Source organism: Anomalospiza imberbis, chromosome 1 (genome assembly GCF_031753505.1).
Source record: "Anomalospiza imberbis isolate Cuckoo-Finch-1a 21T00152 chromosome 1, ASM3175350v1, whole genome shotgun sequence".
Taxonomy (NCBI): Eukaryota; Metazoa; Chordata; class Aves; order Passeriformes; family Viduidae; genus Anomalospiza; species Anomalospiza imberbis.
The window spans coordinates 119,213,051-119,237,970 of NC_089681.1; the positions used below are offsets into that span (position 1 = coordinate 119,213,051).

General features: G+C 39.3%; 1 protein-coding gene and 1 long non-coding RNA gene across 2 annotated transcripts in view; one reads left to right on the forward strand and one right to left on the reverse strand.

The window, feature by feature from the left end:
- Positions 1–24,920, reverse strand: part of SNX10 (sorting nexin 10) — a 211,480-nt gene that overhangs the window by 141,998 nt on the left and 44,562 nt on the right. The window lies entirely within an intron of this gene.
- On the forward strand, positions 1,711–24,223 carry LOC137484537 (uncharacterized). The gene is made up of 3 exons (XR_011004914.1): positions 1,711–1,842; positions 21,814–21,950; positions 22,047–24,223. It is a non-coding gene; the product is annotated as an uncharacterized lncRNA (long non-coding RNA).

Sequence of the window (24,920 nt, forward strand, 5' to 3'; positions counted from 1 at the left end):
TGCTGCTGGCATGTTTGGCTTAGCTCACGTTTGACTTTGGAAATAAAGAGAAAAGGTTGGGCCACATGAAAGAGGTTTAGTAACTCTGGGAAATGAGACAAAGGCTCTTTCTTTTGAGTTGCTTTCAGTTCCTATGACCCACATTTCCATAAAAGAGCATAATTTCCTGACACACACCTGAGGCTGAGGCTTTTCTTGACGCCACGCCTGTAAGGGTTGCATGCCCTCTTGCTTTGTTTCTCTCCAGTACAAGATTTTCCCCCTTCCTGACTCTTTGCTCAAGCTTACATGGAATGATCTGGGCATCCATGGGAGTTGTGTGTGAAGTGCATGTACTTTAAGAAGGATCTGCATCAGCACTGGCACAAGTTCTATATTAGTGGGTGCTGGAAAGGATGGGTGAAAACAGTATAATCAGGAAGATGGACAAAGACATGATCACCACCTTTGGCAATGGGTGCAAAATAAAAAAATATTATTTTATAGCACTTCCAATTCTGTTTGTGGTAATCATAGTTTGGCACAGACCCTCTACCACAGCAGGCAAAATGCTATTAAATTGTGTCAGATTTAAGGGAAAAATAATGGAATTTTTCTTCCATAAATCATAAAACCCTGAGTCTTTGCAATCTTGTAATGGTCTTGTAATCCAAGCCCCTGCTTACATTACTTTATCTTTATGAAGGTGATAAAGAAAACATAACATAGTGTACTTGATTATAAATTATAATTTTATAAGCATCAAAAAATGCAAACTTGCAAAGCTTTTGTTCATGCTTAGGTTTTCACATACTTAAGTGCCAGCAGATGTTCAATGATCAATAAAACTCAATTTATATACATTATTCTGAAGCATCCTTGATCATAAATACAGGCTGGGAATGTCTAACTTCACTCTGAGTAAGAAAGATGATAATAGACTACAAAGTTGCAGTATGTAATTCTATTGTGGTAAATTTTACTTCAGCTCTGGAAATAAAGTACTTCTTGATTTTCATTGAGACTGCTGAGACAGAGCCCATGATTTAGAACCTAAACTGTAGCTTTATGGAAACAGCAAGGGGCTAAAATTAACTTCATCATTGTCAGGCAAAAATCTTACTTATTGTGGTAAGCTAAACATCCCCAGAGGCTATAGGCTTTCTAACAAGGTGTCCCTGAATTTTAGTGTTTATATTTGCAATGACAAACAAACATACCTTTATTGGGGAGTGACCACTGGTTCACCCAGAGATCAGGAAAGCAGGTCCAAAGACACTCTTCATTTCAGAACTGACTCTCAAAGCAAACACGGGGAGTGTGAGACTATGCATGTGAGCTCATACCCATCTCAAGAGTAGGATTGGAAGAACAAACTATTCTGAAACCAGATGCCTGTCAGATGAAATAGAAGATGGTTCAAAGTAGAGAAAGAAGGACCAATTCAGTGCACTTCGTGTGTTAAATTAGAAAAGATTAAACAACAGAAGAAAAAAAGGTAAAGTGATGTATTGTCTTCCTCTTTCCTGTCCTTTCACTGTACTTTGTCCACAAAGTAGCAAACCCAGCAGAATTAGACAAGAGTGACAAGAGACCAGCCCATTTTCCCATATGTAGAGTTACTTCAGTGCTGAAACTACAATTTCTGGTTTTCCTGATCTCTGCACTTTACTGCCTACCTTGGATATGAAAGGGGCACTTGACCAGTCAGGGGTTTTATCTTTGCTTACACAATTGCCAGACTCCATTCCTTCAGCGTGCAAAGCCAGCCCTGAGGTTGCTGCTGCCCATCCCCTTCCAGCACGGATGTTGTACAATGCCGTTCCACTGTGTCAGTGAAGAATTTGCATTCAGGAGAAACAGGTTAGGCCAGACACTTTCCAACTGTAAGCTCCTATAAGAACAATCGTGTATAGTTACAACCCCCAGGTCATTTTTCAAAGTTTCTTCTTTGTGTAAACTTCAAATTGTTTTTTCAAATATAATCTCACATTACTTTCTCTTTTGTTGAAACACTTCCCCTTCATTGGTAGCTGTTGTTTAAATTAAAAAGAAACTAGCCTGCAGGATTGGTCTATAAATCTTTGCAACTGCCTTACATGGTGGAGAAACTAGCCTGATAATTATTTTACTTTGCTACTTAAAACTGTTTTTTCAGATATAACACAGGTTATGTTACTCTTGGTTAAGACTAAGCCTATGAGAGCACAACCATGAAATTTTCATCTGTAAATTTTCTTAGTTTAAGGCTCCTTTGAAACATGATAAATTGTGGAGCTCAGAGACATTCTTACTGATATGTTTATTTTTGTCATATAATCTTCTGAAAGGATTATGTTGTAATTTTTGGTTAAATCATTCATGTACAGGCAGTGTCTGTATCTGATTCTACATAATACCTGTCAACAAATTCATTACTGATGCTGAAAAGAATTTTCTGCGAACACATTTTTTTTTCTGGCTTATCCAGCACAACCCCTCTTTCATTCCAAAAGTCGTCCTGATTCAGAATTTACAAACTCAGTTGGCTCTTTACTGCTAACAATAGTGGGCTTTTAATTGGGTTCCTAATTCCATGTGCTGAGACAGCACTGCTAAGGTTTTCTTAATCATTTAGTGATGTACTGTTCAGCTATTTGTACCTAACCCACCTGTCTTAGATTTACCTTCTCGAGAGGCTGTGGTGTAAATTTTTCTATGTAATTCTCCTGCAAAACAGTCTCCTGAACCTCCCCACATGCTAGCACATCGATAAGGGCTTTCACACTGAAATGAAAAACACATCCTTTCCCAAAAGTACCAGCATATGTTCTTGCTGGAGCGGTCTGAAGCGCATACACACGAATGTCATGATGCCTTTGAGACGGTGACCTTGTTTCTGAGAAATGCACTGCAGAAAGTTAACACAAAGAGGGAAGTTCCCTAGTGAAACCCCAACTTTCTGTGCAGAGAAGGTCTTGCTGCTGGTTCAGCAGACACCCCACCTTCTGCTGCATTAGTACTGAACCAGCATCCTAAAATGTGAAGACGCACTTTTTAAGATATGCCATCTTCAACTTGCTGCTGTTAAATGTCTCCTTATGTCACAGTCATTTACAGAACTCCTCCAAGCACTGCGTGTATATGTGTGTGTGTTATTGGTATCCATTTAATAGACATGCACAAATAATAAAAAATTTAAGAGTGCCTTTTTGTAAGTCATTCTTTAAGGAAAAGATATGTCTTTGAGGCAACATTATTATTTAACAATTCTTATTAAAACAAACTTAGTTTTATATTTGAGAGGATTTGGTCATGGTTAACTTCAAGAATTATGTATCTCATCTTTTCACATGCGTATCTTTCACTGGTTAAACTGAGCAGAAGTTATGAACATAATTCTTGGTGAGAACCCATCTGACAAAGACAGCACATGGAGCCAAGTGAAGAAATATGATTTTCACCATAGTAATAATTTCTAAGTGTTCTGGTAAACATCTGGAAGCTGTAGTTTCGATGTAAAGATTTTGCCTGTATTTTTTAAAGGCATGCTTCTTTGAATATTTTGCCAATTCTACACATTTTGCTATTGATCTATATGGACTGGTGCACTTGAAAAAGACTTTTCCATTGAGCTGCATTCCCAGAACACCAATACCATTAATGCAGGTTTGTGTCCAAAGGCTGGGCTCCTCTCCTTGCCCTCAGTTCCAGGTGCACGCGGCCATGCGTCACAGCTGGCACCGTGTGCCTCCTTGGGCTCTGTGGGACCTTCTTGTGTAAATAATTGCAGATAGCTGATAAAAGGGTACTTTGTATTGTGCCAGTGGAAGGGTTTTGTTAGCATTTCCTTTGATCGTTTCATAAGGAAACTTCTGTTATTTACCTAGGAGGCACTCACAGTAATATGTTCATTTACTAAGGCGGCACATAAATGTTCGAGCTGCATTGCCTCCAAACTGTGGATGTGCTAAATGCTCCATGTGTCTGGAAAAAGTCACACCGGGGAGAGATGTGCCATCTGCAAATCATTTTCTAAAAAACTCCAAAGAGTAAGGGACTCTCATTTGAAAATGCTTTTACTTGAGAAATCAATGTGCCCTTCTTTTGATCCTGAATTGCCTTGAGCAGAAACATTTGAGCTTCCTCTTTGGAAAAATACTTGTTATTTTACACAGCTGTCTAAAGTTTTGATGGTGAAATTCATTCTCTGCTCTGGTGAAACTTCTAGTGATAAGGGGAAGAAAGAGCGTAAACTTCAAAGACAAAAAAGACAGAGGTCTTCCTTTCCAGGCCTTTTAGTGTATAGTCTATAAATCCTCCCAATTTCTCTGGATAAAGGTGGTTGAGACCCCAGAATGGTACTGCTGTCAGTCATGTAGTCTTTGAACACAATCCAATGAGCTGTGTATGGAGGGAGGCAGAGATGACCTGACCTTATTGTAAAGTGCCCCTCATTGCTTAGATGCCTCTTCCCTCACCTTGCAGGCTGGGTAGTAGGGACTGCCCAGTCAGCAAACAAAAACATTTGCTTTTCCTTGGCCCTTAACTGGACCTCTTAATTGCTGAGTCAAGATTCTGGTATCACCAGAACTCCCTGCTTTGTGCTCTGCTTTGATCAAATTTAGCTCTTTTGGTCTCTGTGCCAGTGCAAGTTATGCATGCAGAGCCCTTCTACAAACCACGGCTTGGGAATTCAGCATCTTTCTTTGGCATCTTTACCCTGAGCAATTGGCTCCTTAGCACAAAAATTCCCTATTGGATTTTGAGCAGCTACACATGATTGTCGGGGTGGGGGGGGGCTACATCCTGCTACTTTAAATGGTCCAAATGCCTCCAAAATGACCTTATTGCTCTTATATATCTATATCATCTTGATGTAATGTCACAGGACTTTGAAACTCACTGAACTGGACCAGTTCAGCTCACAAAGCTGGCAGATACCTATGCCCAGTTTTCTGATGGCTTTAATTCTCTCTTGGGCTCTTGAGCTGAGATCTATGGCTGATCCTGCTGGATACTAGACCTGGCACAAAGGTCAGTGAACAAGGAAACTTGGAGCCAGCAGCAAAACTGAGAAGAGGGAAATGGATCTTCTTCCCATTTTGGAACCAGCAGCAATCATATATGATCTAATCATGTTTTGTGTCTTCACACTAAGATCTGGGGCCTTCTGTAGTCAGTGGGGGAATGTAAGTCCTTTGGACAGTGACTAGGAAGCACAAGTTATCTGTGCCAGCAGGTTCTACGCTCATCTTATGGAGATACTCTTTCCAGAATATCATCAAAATAAAGAGAGTATTTTTACTTTTGGACTTCCCACATTGTCCAAAAGATCTGAGGACAGGGACCTATTGTGCTAATGACACAAATAAAATTTTACAAGACTTCTTCAGCTGAAACCTTTCATTTGTTTGAGGTTAATGTCATTGCCACCAGAGCCAAACAAACAGTACATGCTTTTCTCAGTCTCCAGGATCTTTATTTGCAGTATTGCAATGCAGAAGATTCAGAGTCAGAATAGCAAATTACAGCTTGCCAGTACAAAGTGTCACTCTCTCTTTCAGATAGCATTTGGATTTTTTGCAAACAGCATTTTGCAAACAGCTTACAAATCTGTAAAATCATACATGTAAGTAGCAGATTCTGCATTTGTCCCCTTGATAAGGCGTGGAAATAAAAATAAGGTAAAACTGATTGTGGTAGAAAATAGACATTCCAAACCAATGAGGATTTATTTATAAAACAGATTTCAAGTTGTTCTGGACTCATACAGCCTCCTATAGCTTCACCTCAGGACATCAGATGGCTTCATTTCCTGGCATGGAGATTAGCTGGCTGACTCTCTCAGTAAGAACATTTGATCTGAACTCCCAAACATCCTGATTCAGAGCAAAAAACACTCCACAGAACACATGTATTCTGCAAAATGGGGAGATTAGCAATATGGTCCCCACTGTGCTGATCACAGTGTCCTGATATGCTGGAGTGGCTTCTGGAGCAAAAGAAGTCAGGAACACAACTGACCTTGCTAGAGGTTCATTCTGGCACCCTTGAGCAGTGACATTTTGAGACATGCTTAACCATGGGCTTCTGAGACCTGTCTGAAGCACACCTTCTTTGCATCTAAATCCTATTTAAATCTTCAGATGGCTCTTCCTTATAAGCACCTAGCAGCACAATTTAAACTTTTAAAATTTTACTTCAAAATTTGCAATCAATGAAAAATGCATCTCTTTGCTGCGTCCTTGCTAGCCACCTTTCAGAAAGGTGGGGAGCTGACAAAGTTTATTTTACAATACTGCCTCAGAACCACTTCCAAGAAGACAAATTTCCAATATGACCTCATTCGAATACCATTCTGATTTCCAATTTCTGTTAAGATCACATATTTCAGCGTTTGCTTATTGGAAGATTGGGGATTTGCCTGCAGTTATGTTTGGTATTTCATTTTTCTGCAGTAGAAAGAAATGGGGTGGAGTAAAGGACATACTTGGCAGCAAGAACTTCTTTCCAAAACATAGCATGAGGTAGGAAGTGCCTGGCCCTGAATATACCTTGAGAAGCAGTCCCCTTGGGGTGATGCTATCTCACTTTATTTGACTCTGGTACTTCGGTAGCAGCATCTTTATTTTGTCTCACTTTGCAACCCCAAATAACCTTAATGAAGAAGAAGGTTGAAGAAGGAAATGGTTTATTTTGCAAGAATTACAGCAAGAGTTCTAGATATGAGCTCAGAAACAAAAGGCTGCATGTAGGGCACGTGTGAAATATGATTCCAGTCAAAGTGTAAAAAGCGGATATCTTGGCAACTGCTTATTCCAGTTTACTTGGGTGACTTGAAGTATTTTCTGTCAGAACTGGGGCTGCTATCTCCCAGCAGCACCCTGACTTCTGAGGGTTTGTGGAAGGCTGGTCTGGGAATGGTCACACGTGTTGCCTCTGTACCTTGGATTCTCCCCTCCTGGGCAGAAATTTCCCTGCTGTTGTACCAAACCCGGATGGCCTGACTTATATCCACCAACTCCCACACATGCACAAGCAGCTGATTTTTCTTTCTGTCTCCCTCATTTACTTTGCATGCTACTTCCTGGTTCATATTTACTACTGGCACAGTCTCAAAATATTCCACTTGCCACGTGGGCTAGTTCACACACCCTGCTCTGGACTACACAGGCACCTACCCATGGCAGCCTTGTTTCAGCCTAGAAATCTGAAGAACAAGCTCTCCTGTGCTCAGCTCATACCTAACCCACCTATGGGGCTATTCCATTTTCACCTAATCTAAACTGTTACCTTATACATTTAAACTTGAGTTGCAGCTTCTAGCATGTGATATTTGATACTGTGGAGGATATCAGTTATACACACGCTCTGTAAAGTTCACAAAATCGTACTGTAAACTGGCATAGGACCAGCTCTTTATGAAGCACATATGTACCACATGAGCGAAGCGGCTGATAAAGCTGGTGACAAAGGTACTTTGCCCAAATCCTTTATGGCCTTAAAAGTCCTGCCATCCTAAGCCACCTTTCCTAAGCCACAACAGCAACACAAAACACTGCACCATGGATATTGTCCAGGTGTCTTCATCATCCAGGCAGCACAAAGCCTTTCAGGCCTTGTTCTCCCTGGGGACCCTGGATGAGGACACACAGTGTGCCTGCTCAAAAGCTCTCAGAAGGCTCTTAGTAGTTTCTCCCCACAATTAAACTCTCTCCTTCCCTCCTCTATCACATTTTTTCCACTCTGCAAATATGCTGGCAAATCTTGGCACAACTATTTGTGCAGCTACATGGTGACCCGGATCAGGGAACTGATCCGAGTTAAAAATAACTGCAAAAGAAAAGGTTATTTTTAACCCAGCTGAGTTACCCAGTCCAGTTTTAGGACAGTTGTAGTGCCATGGGGAGGATGCAGCACGAGACCCACAGAGAATAGCAGTGGTGAAGGGACAGGTAGGAGCTGGCACTGCTGCTGGGCAACATCTGTGTTATCCCACACTGCTGTCACAGCAGAAAGGACCTGCAGCTCCTGGAGAAAGTGCATCAGGTAAGCTAGTGATAAAAGCAAGGATGTAAGATGATGTTCAGCCAGCCTGGGCAGGGAAGGCAAGTCTGGGAGGTGTACCTAGGGATTTCACCACCCCTTGCTCCCTTGAACTCGGCTCCCGTGGCAGTGATGGTGACTGTGTTAGTAGCTGTAATGGTCTAAGATGGCTCAGTACCTGTGTATACAGACACATAGAGGAAAAAGTCTCTTTTGCTGTTAGTGCTCGTTTTCTTCCACTGCAGATTGTGAAACATAAAACAAATTAACTACTTCTACAACCCTACAGTCTCACATTTCTGAGTATCTCATAATACTAGACATAACTATAGACAACCACTAGGTCTGCAAGACTTAGAAGAGAAGAATGTCCAGATTGTTCTCCCGCACCGATAGAAATCAGGATTAGCTTTGGACACTGATTTACACCTGTTTGAAACTGATGTGGGTAACAGGAAAGACCAGGAGTGCTGGCAGAGAGGACCTCATTTCCACTTATGCTGGTGCATTTGTGTGTGCTGCTTTTCAAGAGTTCAGAGATAGCTGGCTGCAAACATCCTTCCCCTTTAGCCTTTGAATACACTGATAATGAAGTGATTCTCATCTGATATATCTAACAGGCAGGTATTTCCTTCCTGCCCTTCCTCTTGCTCTTTTGGAATGACTACACAGCTTCTTTTTGGCATATGTACTTTATATACTGTGTTCAAAGAACTGTATAAGAGCAACAGCATGACAGGCAAACCATAAAACATGAAAGGGCTGCTCACATCACCCTGTGTGTCGAGCTAATGTTACCCTCCAGCCATATGCAATCATTCATTATATGTAGCAATCATTAAAAACTGCTATAAAATGCTTTGTAAAAGATAGGCTTGCCTTAGCAAGGGATGGCACATATAATATAAAATATAAGGGTCCTTCTCTTCACTGCCTGCTGCAGTATTATTGCATATGTAAGTATACAATATTACTGTAAATATGAAATGTATATATTTATATATGTACAGTATTACAGTATATTTATCCTCAGAAAATGAGCCACTTCCTTCTTAAAGTAGCTGGCAATGATCTCTAGCTTTTTCTGTCATACTAAAACTAAATGGGCTTCAATGGAGTTTCTTCAAAACTGTTAGACAAATGAAAGCATCTGCAGGTTTTAGAAAGTGAGCTCCTTATGATACAGTCATAAATGAATGCTTGGAAAATAATATTGAAAAAATGCTGCTTTGTATGGCAAAGGGAAATGTGCGTGATCACTTCACTAGTAGGTGAAATTTATTATGGCAGCTATTACAAAACCAGATGTTGGAACACACAGTTTTCATCTGAATATGAAATATTTGAATTTTTTTTTTACAGGTATTGATAATATCTATTACCTCAATAGCTCAGGCATTTCCAAATGAACACAGTCACAGACAATAAGGCTTGTAGGGACCTGTGAAAATCATCTAGTTCTTATACCGGTACCACAGTGGTTTGCATAAATGAGTCTTAAAAGCTTCCAGCTCAGTACTTAGCTACCCTTAGAGTTAGAAAAAAGTTTTTTTCTAATGTTTAGTTCAGTTCTTTCTTCATCTTAAGCCCATTATTCCTCATCCCATCCTACATGGACATGGGAAACTGATCATCCCATTCCTTTTAGTAGTATTCTATAAAATACTTCATGACTTAATTTTGTTCCTCAGGTTTTTTTTCTCTAGGTGAAACATCCCCAGTTTTAAGATCTCCAAACCCAGCTTTCTTGAAATGCATTTCCTAAAACTGAACACAGACCTCCAGCTGAGGTTTTATTAATGCTGAGTAGAGTGGAATATATGTCTTCCAGACAATAATTCCCTTTATCCATCCCACTGTAATATTTCTCTTTTTCATAACAGTGGGTCCTTGTTGACTCCTATTCAGCTTGTGATCTACAACAAACCCCAGATCCTTTTCTGCAGAATTCTTCCCTACCCAGTTAATATTTATCTTTTCTTTATGCAATTAATCACTAATGCCTTAATAACTTTGCAGTTGCAAAATCTTGTTATTTGATTCCATCTTATTTGTAGGTAATTTCTTTAGTTTGTTGAGATCCTTTACAGATCTTCTTCTTCCTTCCAGCCTTCCATCTATAATATTAATTCATGCACAGTTTTCCACCTCACAAATAAAAATGATGAAAAGCACCTTAAGACCCTCTGAAGAACCAGTGAATACTTCCAGAGCAGTTTTCTGGACAATTGCATCTCCACTCTTTGGTGAGGTTTTTTTTTGTTGTCTTTTTTCTAGTTGGTGGCTTTTATTTCTCTGTTTTGTTTTGTTTGATTGTTTTTTGGTTTTGTTTTTGCTTTTGTTTACTTAACTGGCCCTTTTAGGGAGTTTTTACTAAAGCTGTGAGATATTCCTTCTCCCTGTTCACATGGCTTACTCTCCACCAAAAATTTAATTGCTTTGGTCCTATTTGTTTTTGACAAATCATTGTCAGCTGTTATTTATCTCACTTTTTTATTGTAGCTGCTTGTAAATAACTACAGTATTTTTCTGGGAATTGAATTTTGGCTGACCCCATTCTCCCTTTTAGCCTTCTTTTTAGAGAGTCATGTCTCTCCCTTTGTGGTGCCCAGGGAAAAAAACACACATAGCTATTTAGTGTCAGGGAACATCTCTTACACAATGCAAATTACGTCTTCCTGTGATGATGACACATCATATAAACTTTTTCATCCTTCTGTGATCAGGTTACACTGCACAGTTAATAAAGAACTTGGAAAATAATTTTTTTTTTCCAGTGTTGGTTCCTTTTTTGACCACAGATTTGTAGACACTAGGCTTCTGGTGTCATTCAATTGAAGCAAAACTCGTATCAGACCCTGCTAAGGACATTTTTCTTCTGAATGTAGAGATAATAGTGACAAATGTACCATGACCCACTGCAGAACTTGAAGCGGATATTACTTGGGCAACTTACCTTTGCTCTTTCTCTGCTGCATCTCCTGTTGAAACAAAGCTGCACAGGCATTAACAATTCCTCCACATTCAGGAGGATTATTTCACTGCCACGAAACTGACTCTTCTTATGTCTAATTTAAGGTCAAGTTTTCCTCCTCTTTTCATTCTCTGGCTACAGGTTGCAGTCTCTGACATCCCTATAAGAACATACATTAAATGAATAAAGTCATTTTATCTGGGCAGTTTGCAGGAAACAACAGATTGAGAAATAATTCACTCTTGTGATAAGCCCCTGCTGGTGAAACTCTGATCCAAATAGAGCTTAGAGAAATCTCATCACTGGCATGACAAGAATCAGAATTTAACCCTCAGCAAAATTTTATTTTTTTCACTAATGGCAAAATAAAAATACTGGATTGAATTATTATTCACCAGTTGTCCTTAGTGCAAAGACAGATGTGCACTCCACCCCTCAAAGATTGTCTACAAATTTCTTCCTTCCCAGAAAGTGGTGCTTGGCAAGTATCCAGTTATCAACATTTTCTCTTTGAAAATTATTGATTATATGATTCTAAAAATTGATAAATCTTCCATTGTTCAAGTCTAATTTTGTCTTTGTTTAGGGGCCAAAAGAAAGATTAGGAAATGTCTTGTCTTGGGGTAAAGAAAAACTATAATGTTTAGGTGGAGGGAAGCAGATAACAGTCATAGGAATATGTAAGACATCTGGCTTTCATATTCTACAGTTTGTTATAGCACATGATTATTTTCTGATGAAAAAAACCCTCACAGCAAATCAAAATAGAAATAGTCGAGAGCCTTTACATGCAGCAAAGTTTAAAATAAATTAACTGAGCATAATAACCTGGTGCATCACCTCTATAAGAACAAGTAATTTTCTCCTTGTTTTTTATTTACTAAATTGAATACAAGGTTATTTGCTTATTTCTATTTCGCTTTTTCTGTTTTTTTTTTTTTTTTTTTTTTTTTACACCATAGTAGAGGTACAGTATTCTCAGGGACTCTATAAAAATTTAATAGCTTCTGTTTTGCTTTGATTTCCTTACCCTGCTCACCTCATTGTAGATGGGAGCACAATGACAGCTGTGTTGGGAGGTATCAGCTCTGAGACTGGATGTTTGCAAGCACAATGTGTACAATCCCAGCTGTGGTGTACATTAACAGGCAGCCCAGTTCACAGCACTGTCCCAGTTTTAGTGGCCTGCTCTGAAGTTTTGAGCATACAATCCCTTTTGTGATTTTTCACAGTTCTGTTAATGTCTGCAAAGCAGAAATGCAGCTTTTTGAGCAGGGAGTACCTTATCTTCTGTGTGCAATAGCTAAATAACTTCACAATGAGACTACTGACTTTAATGGCACCTTTCTTCTGATGCTGCCATCGTTCACCCTGACTGTGTTGCAGACAAATGAGTAATGATAACCTAGATGATTATATGGTTGCTCATAGGTATGCTGAAATGGCAAACAGAAATTTAGTTTCTAAGACCTGACGTGGGCAGGATAAGATTATTTTTTCCTTGCAACTTGCTTTTTCTTTGACATCTATCTGGACAGTTTCCATTCATTTCAAGTCTTTTCTTGATATCTTTCTTGCACTCAGACTTATTTGGCCCTGTATTAAAAAAAAAATATTAAAAAAAAAAGCATTTTAAGTAGGGGTGATGGAAGTGCCAATGCTCAGTCTTTCTTAACATGCTGCCATGTGAAATCGTAGAAAACTTTAAGGACTGCACAACACAGATGACTCTTGGAAAAGTCTGCTTTCAGTGTCTCACTCAAGATACAGTGTCAAACAACAAATATGAAATCTCTGAAATGTGGCAGGATTCATGTCTGAAACTTGTGACTTTCTTTTTCCATCAAATTTTGATCCCTCTGTTTTGACTTTATCCACAGAAAAGAGGAATTGTCTTGATATTTTGGGCAACCGTGCTTGTGACTAGACATTCATATAATACATTCTAATTTACCCACATATTAGTAGTGTTGGTTCTCAACACATATTTTCAAACCATCTATAATAAAGGTATATTTAAAGAACTTCCGTAGGCAGAAATTAGCTCTCTCTATAACCTGGGAAATGTGTGCTTTTAAAGAAGCAGCAGTCAGTGGTTCCTTGGCACATCGATCCGACACACTCACCCAGCAGCAGCTCTCACTCACATGGGCTTCCAGGACTCATGAGCCTCTCTCCAGGGTAGGGGCAGGATTTGGCTCTGGAGATTCCTTACTAGCCAAGATCAGTTAATGTTTGTGATGACTCTGTGTGCCAGCCCCTTCACTCACAGCCATCAGTGAGGATCCTGAATTGGTCTAGTCCTGCCTGGGAGAAGTAATGGGGAAGCAAATCTGATGTTGAAGCAATATAACCTTTCAAAAGCAATGATAAAGTAGAGTTGCTTGAGGAGCATAGAAACAAGCAGAACCTGCAGGCGAAGCTGAGGGTCCTCAGTCCACTAGTGATGACAAGAGAGGGATTCCACTCCTTTTTCAAGATGTTTGCACTCAAGAACCAGATTGTGGGCATCACTGTTTAATTTCCTTAGCCATGCAGAAATGTTATGAATCAGATAAAAATGGAAGTATGGTGTGGCAGGGTGTTTTGGGGTGAAAAAACCCCATGACCACCCAAAAGGGAAAGTAAAAGCTAGAAAACGCGGCAAAGCCAAGAGCTTGAGCAGTTCCACTCATCTTGCACCTTGATTAATCTGGTAGATCTTGGCCATCACCTCACATTGCTCTGATTCCTGCACTCCTGCAGATACCTTCAGCCAGGGAGAGATTCCAAACAACCTTAATCTCATGCAGGCTATTAATAAAGGTACCAATCCCCACAATGAAGTGATGATGATGGCAGCTGGTTTAATCATTGGCCTTCATCATAAAAGGACATGAGACAGTCCTAGAGACAAGTTCCAAAGCCAAAGATCCAAGCAGCAAATTCTTATCATAAAAACTGCTATTCAAAGGGGATCTGGGACACTGCAGAACTAGTGCTCCTCTTCCCCTAAGACAAAGGTGGACTTAGGGAGTCATGGACCTTGGATGTGGTGTCTTTTGTTATAGCTTGGTGGATGTGTGTGTGGGAAGAAATCACCATATTCTCTGACTAATGATAATTTTCTAATTAAGACTCAAATTGTTTGGCCTGACATAACTGTATTGCGTACCTGGGGAGGGAGCAAGATTGGTTCGGAGTGAAGCAAAATTGAGTTGAAACAATGTTTCTTGTTCTCTGATTTCTACATTCATTAGGAACATACTGTGAAGGCAACTGTTGTTGTGGAGAAGGAAAGTTGGGGTGAAATGACTGCTCTGAACTGGAATAACAAGTTGTATGATCCAAGATCTCCTGAAGAGCATAACAAAAACTATCTGTCTTGGTAAAACATAGACTTTACACAGCATGAAAGGTCCTCGGTCTTTACTTTGACAAATCATGCAAAGTTAAAAATAACTGATATGAAAAATACAAAGAAAAAAATAAAAAAGTGTTACTAGGATACCAATCATTCAGTGGAGAGCAAATCAGAACTTAGTGAGTCTGTAGGTAATGATAGTGTTGAGTAAACATGTAAGGCAGGCTGCCAGTAATCCTTCCATTAGTTGGGGAAGTCAGGGTAGGATCCCTGGTTCCAAAAGAAAATTTGGTTTATATTGGATTGTTTTATTGTAGACTTCTTGCTGATATACATATTTAAAACACAATCCTTTTCCTGGGAGGGAGAACTCCTCAGCCTTTATTAATGTGTTTGCCTAAATGGATTCACAGCTAGGATTTTGTCCTCACTGCAAGACCAAAATCTGCTTTGCTGCCAAAAAACTGTCTTCTTTTTGTCCTCCCAACTTCCAGTGGACCACCACCCTTCCTGTGACAAGCTTATGCACTGGAAGTCTGATGTCACGCTCGTCATTCCCCTCGAGAAGGAGGCATCCCAGTCTCTCCCACCATTCTTCGTATGTTCCCTTCACTTTTGTGGATTCTGTCTACTTCTCTCTAATTCACCCGTGCTTTTAACTTTTACACCTGGAGCTGTAAATGGGACTTCTGAAACTTCCCAAACACCATTTCTTACACACAGTCTAGCTCCTAATACATTTAACAGTACTATGTTATTAGCTCACTAAGTTTGAAATCTATCATAATTTTGACATTTTTTTCTTCAGTAGCTCTGAAAATATTGCATTTATTTCCTATTATTTAAATATTGTTTTCTCCTTCCCAAGAATAATGTTTTAGATATGTTTTTACTGCACTCCATTTGTTTAATTTGGAGTGAAGACTATTTGGAATTCAGATCCTGGTCTCCCAAGTACCTGAAAACTCTCCTGTCCCTATTCCTCACTGTCACCTGCAAATTTTCTAAGTCTTTTGTCTGTTCCAATACCCATATCATCCATAAAGAGAAAGCAGATATATAAGATCTTCTGGTGAGATCGCATTTGAGCTATCACCCAAATGTGTCACAAAACCCACGTGTGTCTGCAATTTTCTGTGTACACTCCATTAGACAGTGATTTTATTTGCACTTAACCAGTTAAGATTTGGATGTCACAAGGGGTCACGCCAGAACCCTTGCTAAAACAAAGACACAGCGTATTGAATGCTATGAATGTGAGTTATCTGGGAAATGAAGGAAACCAATTTGACTTGGTGTGACCTGTTTTTAATTTTTAACACTTTTTCCTCAAAGTGTTTCTAAGCATATTGTACAGGGAGTTATTGGAGTCTCTTTCTGGGTGTCAGAGGTAGGCTGACTGTTCTATAATTCCTTTTCCCCTTCCAACACACAGGTGTTGTACTATATATATATTTATAATTATATCTATTCTATTCCATCCTAAATTGCCCCCTTTTTCTTCAGGCCAACACACTCTGAGGCAAGTTCTAATGGCTCAGACATCACTGTGACTTGTTCCTCCAGTACTTCTTGGTGAATGTGGTCAGGCCTTGAATATTGCCTTAGATAAGCATTTCTAACTGTTCCCTCTCTACCCTGGCCTGACCCTGTATTCTTTTGTTTAAACTAATTTTATTAGGCATTGTGCATAGCAAGCTTCTTTAGTGAACACTGAAACAATGGGTGCTTTGGCCTCTATTGTGCAGCCTGTTATTTGCTCTCTCTGCTATATTGCTGTACTTCTTTCCTGATCTTATGTTCTGGTAACATTTTCTGCTTGCTTTTTATGCCTCCTACGATTTGTAACTCTTTGTATGCCCCAATATTCTGCTTTGTCCTTACATATTACATAGTCAGATATGGAGAGGTGTCCTGGTTTTCCAGGATTTCTATGGGACTTTTATTTCCAGGTACCTAAAATACGTCTTAGATATCATATCAACCTGCAATTGTGCTTTCTCTTCCCTGTGTGTTTTTTTCCAGTATCTGCCAGTGGTCTCCTACCCTTTTATCCTTTCAATTATCTTCTCAAGAGCCTCCACACCAGCTTATGAATTTCTAGAAATCTGCTCCTATGTAGTTGATCCCTAATAGTAAAGCTGTTCCTAAAATAGTGGTCTGTCATTTCATATTTGCCTTCTTTCACCCAGATTACCTTCCACCCTTTTAAGCAACCCCTCATAATTTTATGAGTCACATTCAGTTTAGCTGTGTCCCCAAACATTGTCTCTTCACACCACACCTTCTGAGAGAAAACCTGTCCTCAGTGTATTCCAACACCTTGACAATGGTCTGTGTCCTCCTCTATTGCTTTTCTGAGGATGTGATGCTATTTGAAGTGCCTTGTAGAGACAAGGTTGACTATTAAACATCTCTATGAGTTGCTCAAGCAAAAGACCCTTATGTATTCTTCTCCATGATGTAGTTTTCTCCAAAACACAACCAACAAGACATACATATTTTTCTTTTCTCACTTCTTTTTAACTCAAAGGCAGTCAAGAAGCCAGATTCTTAGCTCTCACCCCTTGTCCTTTTTTCTTGAAAAAAAAAAAGAAAAAAGCTGTATCTGTGTCCCTATTCCAGCTACTTGATTTGTTACATCAGGACTTCATGGCCCCTATGATGTCACAGATTTGTGCATATGAAGACTGTGAGTGTTCCTCTTTATTCAACATATTCTTGATATTGCATACAGCTATTTTGGATATTCAGCTGTTTGCCCCATCACTCACTCTCTGGTCTCTCTTGTACTTTTTGCTAACCATTTCCCTATGAAGACTGTTAACAAAGCACTAATTACTGCCAAGTGAAGGGTATAGTGGTGGCTTTGTGATGCAGATACTGGTCAGCCAGGAACTTGACTGAGACTACAAAACTACTGCAATTCCCATCCACCTCTGGACAGACTCCAGATAGTAGTAGCTTTCAGTCTCTGCCAACCTGGTTTGGAGCAGTTTCCCTGTGTGTGATTTGGCATGTCTGACAGCTAAATCAGAAAGCCAGTCCAAAAATCTAGTACTTAGAGGGTGTTTGATACCCGTGGGAGCTGTCTGGGTCAGGAAACCAATGACTGGTTTATAAAAGATTGGGGAAAAAAAAAAAAAGAAAAGGGTAGAAATGTCATGGCTAGCATTTTAGTTACAAATACAAATACAACTGTATTTATATATAAATTTATATATACATGTATATGTATATTTATATATACAAATACAATTGTAATTACATGAAAATTATCAATGTAAAGCAGAAAGTTGTTTGGTTTTTTTGGTTTTTTTTGATTTTTTTTTTTTTTTTGCAAGTGTTGCCTGACAGTCTTAATAAAGATTAAAGCTGAGCTGGAATTTTTCATACTAAATGTGAGGAGTTGCAGCCTCCCCTGATGAGTGACATGGTTGTCAATGAAATGCCATATTGTTTGCTTTACAGTGCCCACAATGCGCAGCCTAGGTGGAAGTCCCTGCTGGAGAAGCTGCCACTGAGAGGTCCTTCACTCCCTTGATCACAGTGAGTCCTTACATATCCTCAAACAAAAAATAACACCAAAAGCATTGAAAAAATGATGGCCCTTTACAGAGCATTAAGGGCAGGTCTCTTAGAACCCACCCTGTACTCATCTATATTTACACATAGCTTTCCTTTGTATACCCCAGACATACTTTTTTTAAATAGTTTAATTCAACATAATGAATAATTAATACACTCTAATTAATGACATATTAATATACTCCATACCCTATAAGGAGAAAAATGCTAAAGCTCATTGGAACACTGTCAGGTGTTACAAATGACAAATAGGCAACAAAACTGAAAATCCTATTTGTGAGTTACTTTCTAACTGGGTTTTGTATGTGCACCAGCCTCCCTATTCCTGATTAATGGGAATGTTTGTACATTTTCAGATAGAGACAGATTTGTGCCCATCTATTGCTTTATAGATGTTGCAATAAGATGAGCAGGAAGTCCATCCTGCACCTGACAGCTAGAATGTTCTGAACGACATTTTCAGAAGACAAGTGAGTGACAAGTCCCATTTGTTTTCATTTAACACAGCTGGTCAGTCAAAATCACACATAAAATACTATTATTATGAACTATGACAACTAATAATCCGTATTTGCCAAGTGTAAGAGGAAAACCAGATTAAGCACTCCCTGTTCAACAAATTCCTCCCACTAAATTCTACCTTCTCAAAAACCTCAAGGCTATAAAAAACCCTTTGCAAAAATGTTGGAATTTAGTGCACCAAAGCAAAACAATAGTCATGAGCTCTTTACTTAAGAACGACCAGTCCTAAGCCTATAGCTAAGTATATCCAGGAAGCATTTGCTTCTGAATCCCAGTTTATCTCAGCTGCTGGATAAAACCACAGGGACTAATTTTTGAGATACTTGTGGCAAGGCCAAAATTATAAAATAACTCACATTCAAGCCTTGAACTACACCTGGATACAAGTGGGAACTACCAGTGTTTACAGAGCTGTGTATTCCTTGAACACACAAGTACAGATGCTAAAACTTGATAATATAGGCTTTAAATGGACAGAGAGACTTTAACACCTGCGATGCCCTCCAAACTAGCTCATCCACCCCAGAGCCCGAGTAGCTCAGACCAGGATGCAAGATACGTGTCTTTAGTGAATGCACAGAATAAGCCTTTTTTTGTCCTCTCCAGTATTTTATTCAAGCTAATGTCTAATTAGAACTGTGATTTTGGTGTGCTCTTTGCTGCTGCTATGACAATTCCTAAAAGCATTTTGTGAACATCAATTGTGTGTGATAATTCTGCAATGAGCTCTGCAGCTACTGAAGGAGAAGAGAGGGACAACATGAGCTCTGTTTTATTATTGCACAGTACAGATAATGATACACTAACCATATCAAAAGGAGCTTTGTAATTATTGGCTCAGGAGCTCTTGTGGTTATTTTACATTTAACCCACATACCAATTTGGTGTCTGCTGGCACATGGTGGCCATATGGAGGGCAGAAAGCATTACTGCCTACCACGGGAGAACATAATCTGGAGAGCGGAGGCATTTCCCTGTGCTGAACAAAGTTCCACCCACATCATAAATCGGTCATTCTGCCACATCATAAGCTGCAGGGAAAAAAAAAAAAAACACATAAATCTTTACAGAGACTCTACAGGACTTCAGTCAGAGACTGTCTTCTGTGCAGCCCATGAATGCACAGCTGATGCTTTATAATAACAAGCAATAGTGATATATCTGCTACCAATGCATTTAGTCACGTAATACTGCTATATATTTTTGGAGCAGTGTTGAAAAGCACACAGACTACTTCCCTCCTATGAAAAATGTTAATTAGACCAATTATCACCTGATTAAGATGGGCAAAAAAACCCATGGAAATTTATGATGAAGATCCATAGAGTCTATTTCTAATCACATCTTTTTACCTGTTGTCTTTGGGAATCAAAGTTTAAAAATGGCTGAAGAAATTTTATATACATATATTTAATATAATATGCAAATTTGGGTTGATTTTTATATATTAGTGCACACAAAAAATTTCTCTGGACAAAACACACTTGCCTGTCCACCTCCATAAATATGTTTTTATTTATACATGTGTGTATGCTCCTCTGCTGGTGTGTTTGTTTGGAAGGGGTGCTGTAGAACTTTCATCCAGGTCCTACATCCAGGCTTACCAACATTTTGGGCAAGTTTTATTATTCCTTTTCTGAGGGGAGACTGAAAAGAAGACAAAAAAATTAATTTGAAACTAAATTATGATCTGTCTTGCTGGTCCTGTACTACAGTATAGGATAAACAGCAAGGGAACTTAAACACATGGAAGAGGGGATTTTGTTTGCATTGCCTAAACAAATATTTTTTAGTAGTATAAAAATAGGTGGAACAGGAAGATAGGCACGACCAATGTAGAAGAAAAGCATGTTTGTGCCCAATTCACCGGAGAGATTGTCAAAGAACATTTTATCATAATGAAAATATTACCCTTGGAATGCTAGCATGAGCAATGCCAATTCAAGTTGCCTGCTCTTTTTTGCTTCTAGTCACTAAAGTTAGACTTGTCCTAGAGTTATTGTGACTAGATGATTTTTTTTTAATTTCAGAAAATGTTCTCTTTCATTCACGAATCAATAGCTCTTTGCTAGTCCTGGCTTTGCTGCTTGTACTTCTCTGTCAGCCCTTGCTAAGGGCTGTTGCTAAGGGCCAGAGGAAGTGTCTTGTTGAATTCTGCTGAGAAATTGGGGAGGAAAAGCACGTTTCTATGAGGTGCAAATGAAGCATTTAGCCCACTGCTGTCCTGCAACATAGGAAATATGATTCTAGCTGGAACAAGCTGCTCATGATTAGGATCCCCCTGTGTTTCAGAATTTTGACAGACTATTCCTAATCTCATAAAATTAGGAGTGTGCCATGGTGGGATCTAAAGAGAAATATTTTTCTTACAGTAAAGGACTCCAAGAAACCTGTTTCAAAAAGAAACTTTTATAAACATTGCCTCCTTCACTTGATGAAATTAACATAATTTTTTCTGTGTATTTCAATGAGAAAAAACCCCTTCAGTCAAACAGCTTCTAGTGCCTTTATTTGAAAGCAGCTGAATAGGGCATATATAAATTTCCTTAATGTTTCATCGATAACCAACTAATAAGCCTAGTGAAATTTTTCATTTAAAGATTTGGAATTTAGCTAGAGGGAACAGAAACATCCAGACCCATGAAATATGCCTAATTTACTTTCTGATGTATTTAATTTTAAATACACTGTTCAGCTAATCAGAATATTTATTTTAATACATTTGATGGTGTCTTGTACAGCAAGCTTTGACAAAATCACATAGTTTTCAAAAAGTGATATACTTATATCGTGACTTACTGTGCCTAGCAAGTCCTGCACAGCAACTACACCACTCTTTCAAGTGATTCTATTAATATCTGATGACTGCATCAATTAGTAGTTTTACTGCAGAGTTACCCTCCAGCATGGAAGAAATATAGTTCTTTGGGAAATTGCATGTAGGGGAACCTGCACTATCCAGGTTTTTCAGGCACGTGAGCTTGGGATCTAAGAGCTTGCTCTATCGTGGTCATGTGTGCATTGATAAAGAGCCACAGTCGGGGTTGTATGATCAACATGAACATGAATACATAATCCAGTTGCGTCAGGCAAGCCCATGTGGTTGCATCTGTTCTGCCCTATCCAAAGTCTGAAGGTTTTTTGTGTCTGCATACTGCCTGCAGGTTACAGTGCTAATGAGCCTGTCTTGTGTCCTCTGAACAATCTGTGCTGGAGTTGGAATATATTTCCTGTCGTTCATCAGAAGAACTGGCAAGCAAGCAAGGCTGACAGATGTAGTTCAGACTTGTGAGGATTTCCTGGTAAGATTGTTTTTTCCCTGCTCAACTAATTATGAAAGTAATGGTAGAGATGAATATCCATTTCCCTTTGTTTGCAGTTGCAAAAGTTTGGCATCCACTGACATTTCCTGGTGGTGTAGAAAAGCCAGAAGAGTAAGATTGTTGTAATGGTTTGGCCTGAAGATTCTTCCTGTGGACCTAAGTGGATGATGATTTGAATTATATGTCCTGCAAGGTGAGAGCCATAAATCAGGTCTGAGCAGAACTGAAAGTCTAAGCGATTGTTAATGTTTTGAAGTTAAGGTGCCAAACTTCATTTCACCTCTTTAAGATCTGGACAGGGCAAAGATACTTTCTCTGCTTTAGAATAAGGAAATAGTGAAAGAGGGAACTTTTGAACTGTATTCTTCAGAAATTCCCAGGAGTTGTGATGAGTGCACTTCTTCCAAGACTGCTAATGAAAAGCCACAGTGTTCTGGAGGAGTTACAGATGGCTTCTGAAGGATGGTTGTATGATGCTTCATTCAGTGGGATTCCGACTCATCATACACAGCCTGCTACCTCAGAGACAGAAGCTGATGTTTCAAATATGATCGTGGAGCTGAGTACCTTCTGGAGCAGTCACGCTGCATCTTGGATGAATACCAAAGCTGCTGAGCGTTCAGCACTGCGACAGTCTCCAAGGGAGCTGGAAATGTATGACCCAAGAAGACCCACAGCTCCAGAATTCATCAGGAAGCATAGCATCTCTTTCATCCCAAGCTAGCTATAACCTTTCTATTAGAGCAGGTTTTTCCTAATCAAATACCTCTGTGTCAAAAGATTGTTTGAGAATTTGTGAGTTATGCATTTAAAGAGACTGAGGAAAGGGCCTTCTGCTAAACATTCTGTTTCTTTACCCTGCATAACCATACCTTCCTCAAATTCATGCTTTGATGTAGATAATAGAAATTAAATAAAAGTGGTAGAGATATTATGATTTTTAATGTTCACTGGATATTATTTTTTATGCTTGTTCCTGTGCTCAAGACCCTAAAAGTTAAGGAAAAACTAAAAAAAAAAAAGAAAGAGGGGACTTGCCAGGCAAATGGTTTGGAGGAGGATAAAAAAACTGTTGCACAACACAACTGTCACATATGTTTTTTCCACCACCCTCTATCTTCTTTGGTTGTTCAGTATGTAAGAATAGTTTTCATTTCTCAAATGCTTACAGAACTTCCCTATATGACTAGTCTCTGCAAATGACATTACTTTTACCCAGAGAAAATGCATGTGCAGGCTGGACGGGGTTACACTTTTTAATGTTCTTTGCACTCTCAACTAGTTTGCAGTTGCAAGTTGCATTACCAGCATTTATTCATTAAATTTTGCCACATGAATTCTTTTCCTCAGCCTTGCTCACCAGTTGAGATTTGCTAAGCTTGAGGAGCTTGAGGTTGGATATTAGGACAAGGTTCTTCACAGGGTGGTTGGGCACTGGAACAGGCTCCTCAGGGAAATGGTCACCAGCCAGTCAACCCAGCCTGACAAAGTTCAAGCATTAGAGCAACGCTCTCAGGCACATGGTGTGACTCACGGGGTGTCCTGTCCAGGACCAGGAGTTGAACTCCATGATCTTTGCGGGTCCCTTCCAACTTGGGGTATTTTATGATTCTGTGAGAAAATGTAGCACTAAAACACTGAGGCCACAGACAGGAGAAATGGCAGTGATGGTGCATGCCTTTACAGCTTTCACCACAGGAATACCATATGCAAGTGCTTTTCCATCACTGTGAAAGCAACTGGTTTATATTGAACTGCCAATGCAATATAGGGCAGATGGAAGAAGTAGGTAACTTCATGATCATCTGAGCCATTTCTGCAAGAAACATTTGCCTACAGCCTGCCTGCGTAGCTCTTGTTCCAGTTATTTACCTTCTTTTCACATTGTTGCAGCCAGTAGATTGTTAAGTGCCTTTTTAGGGCAGGTTTGAATTCAGTGAGACTACTTACATAAGTAGCTGTCAGCCAGTTTGAGCTGTATGACCCTTGGTTCCCATTTCTAGGACACACCGCTCAAGACACTTGGGCCTGTTATGTCAATAACTTCTTGATTGCTCCTTCTCAGTCCTGGTCCTGTGGACTCTGCTGACAAGCTTCAGCACAATCCCCACTGAAGTTTTTATAAACTGAATAAATGGTGGCTTGTGAATGGATGGTGTAGAATTCAGTTGTTTATTTATCTCTGGCTGATTTTCTTGTATCAGAGATTTCTACTGCTCTAAAAATGAAAGGTTAAATGCCTTCAAGTCTTTGTCCTAGATATTGCCATGTCACTGTGTTTGAACTCAACAGAGACCCATATGTGTATGCCTCTGTAAATGCCATTCCTACAATTCTCCCTTGCATGATTCTTTTCTGAAAGACTGCAAAGTAAAGCTTGGTGGGAATTTTCCCACAGTCTATTTGTTTGTATGCAAAAATGCTGACTTGATGAAATGGAACCTTTTTGTGGAAAATATTTGTTCCAGCAAGATTCAGATTCAGAATTGATTCTCTGATTCTCAGATTCAGAAGTGAATTTCTGGAAGGAAAAACAAAAGAGAGAGAAAGGGAAAAACTTTCCATTCTTTTCCTCAAAGTAGATGGCTGCTTAGTGCTTAGGCATTCCCTCAAGGAAATGGGCAAGAAAGTTTCAAACCCCAACAATTCAATTTGTTAATCTCTTTCTGGGCCAGCTATGCAAAGTTGAGCATCATCAAACAGGGTAAAAGGGAGTATTCTTACCGGCTTCTGCTGTCTTTTTATGCCTGTTTGGTATTTTTTCCCCAGAAAGGTTCTAATTTCATTTTAATGCTCAACAAAAGCATATTTTGGAATGACCATTGTTTTCCAAAATACTAAGGTTTTGCAGATAGTGTTACTCTAACCCTGCAGTGATCACCTTGCGGACCCATTTATAAATTCTTTAAAATGTGGATGACAGAGTCACTCCATTTGGGATCTGTAATGTAAACGGAGCTCTTCTGACTCGCTGCAGGTTTTTCAGGAGTCATCCATGGTTTGATTCTGCACATTTCTAACATATAAGATGTTATGAGCTTTAGCTGCTTCACTAATGGAGCTATTCATACACTTGATGTCAGCACATTATGAATTGATAACACTTTTATTAAAGTCAATAGAAAGATTTCTACTGGCCTCGAATGAAAGTTCATTACATTAT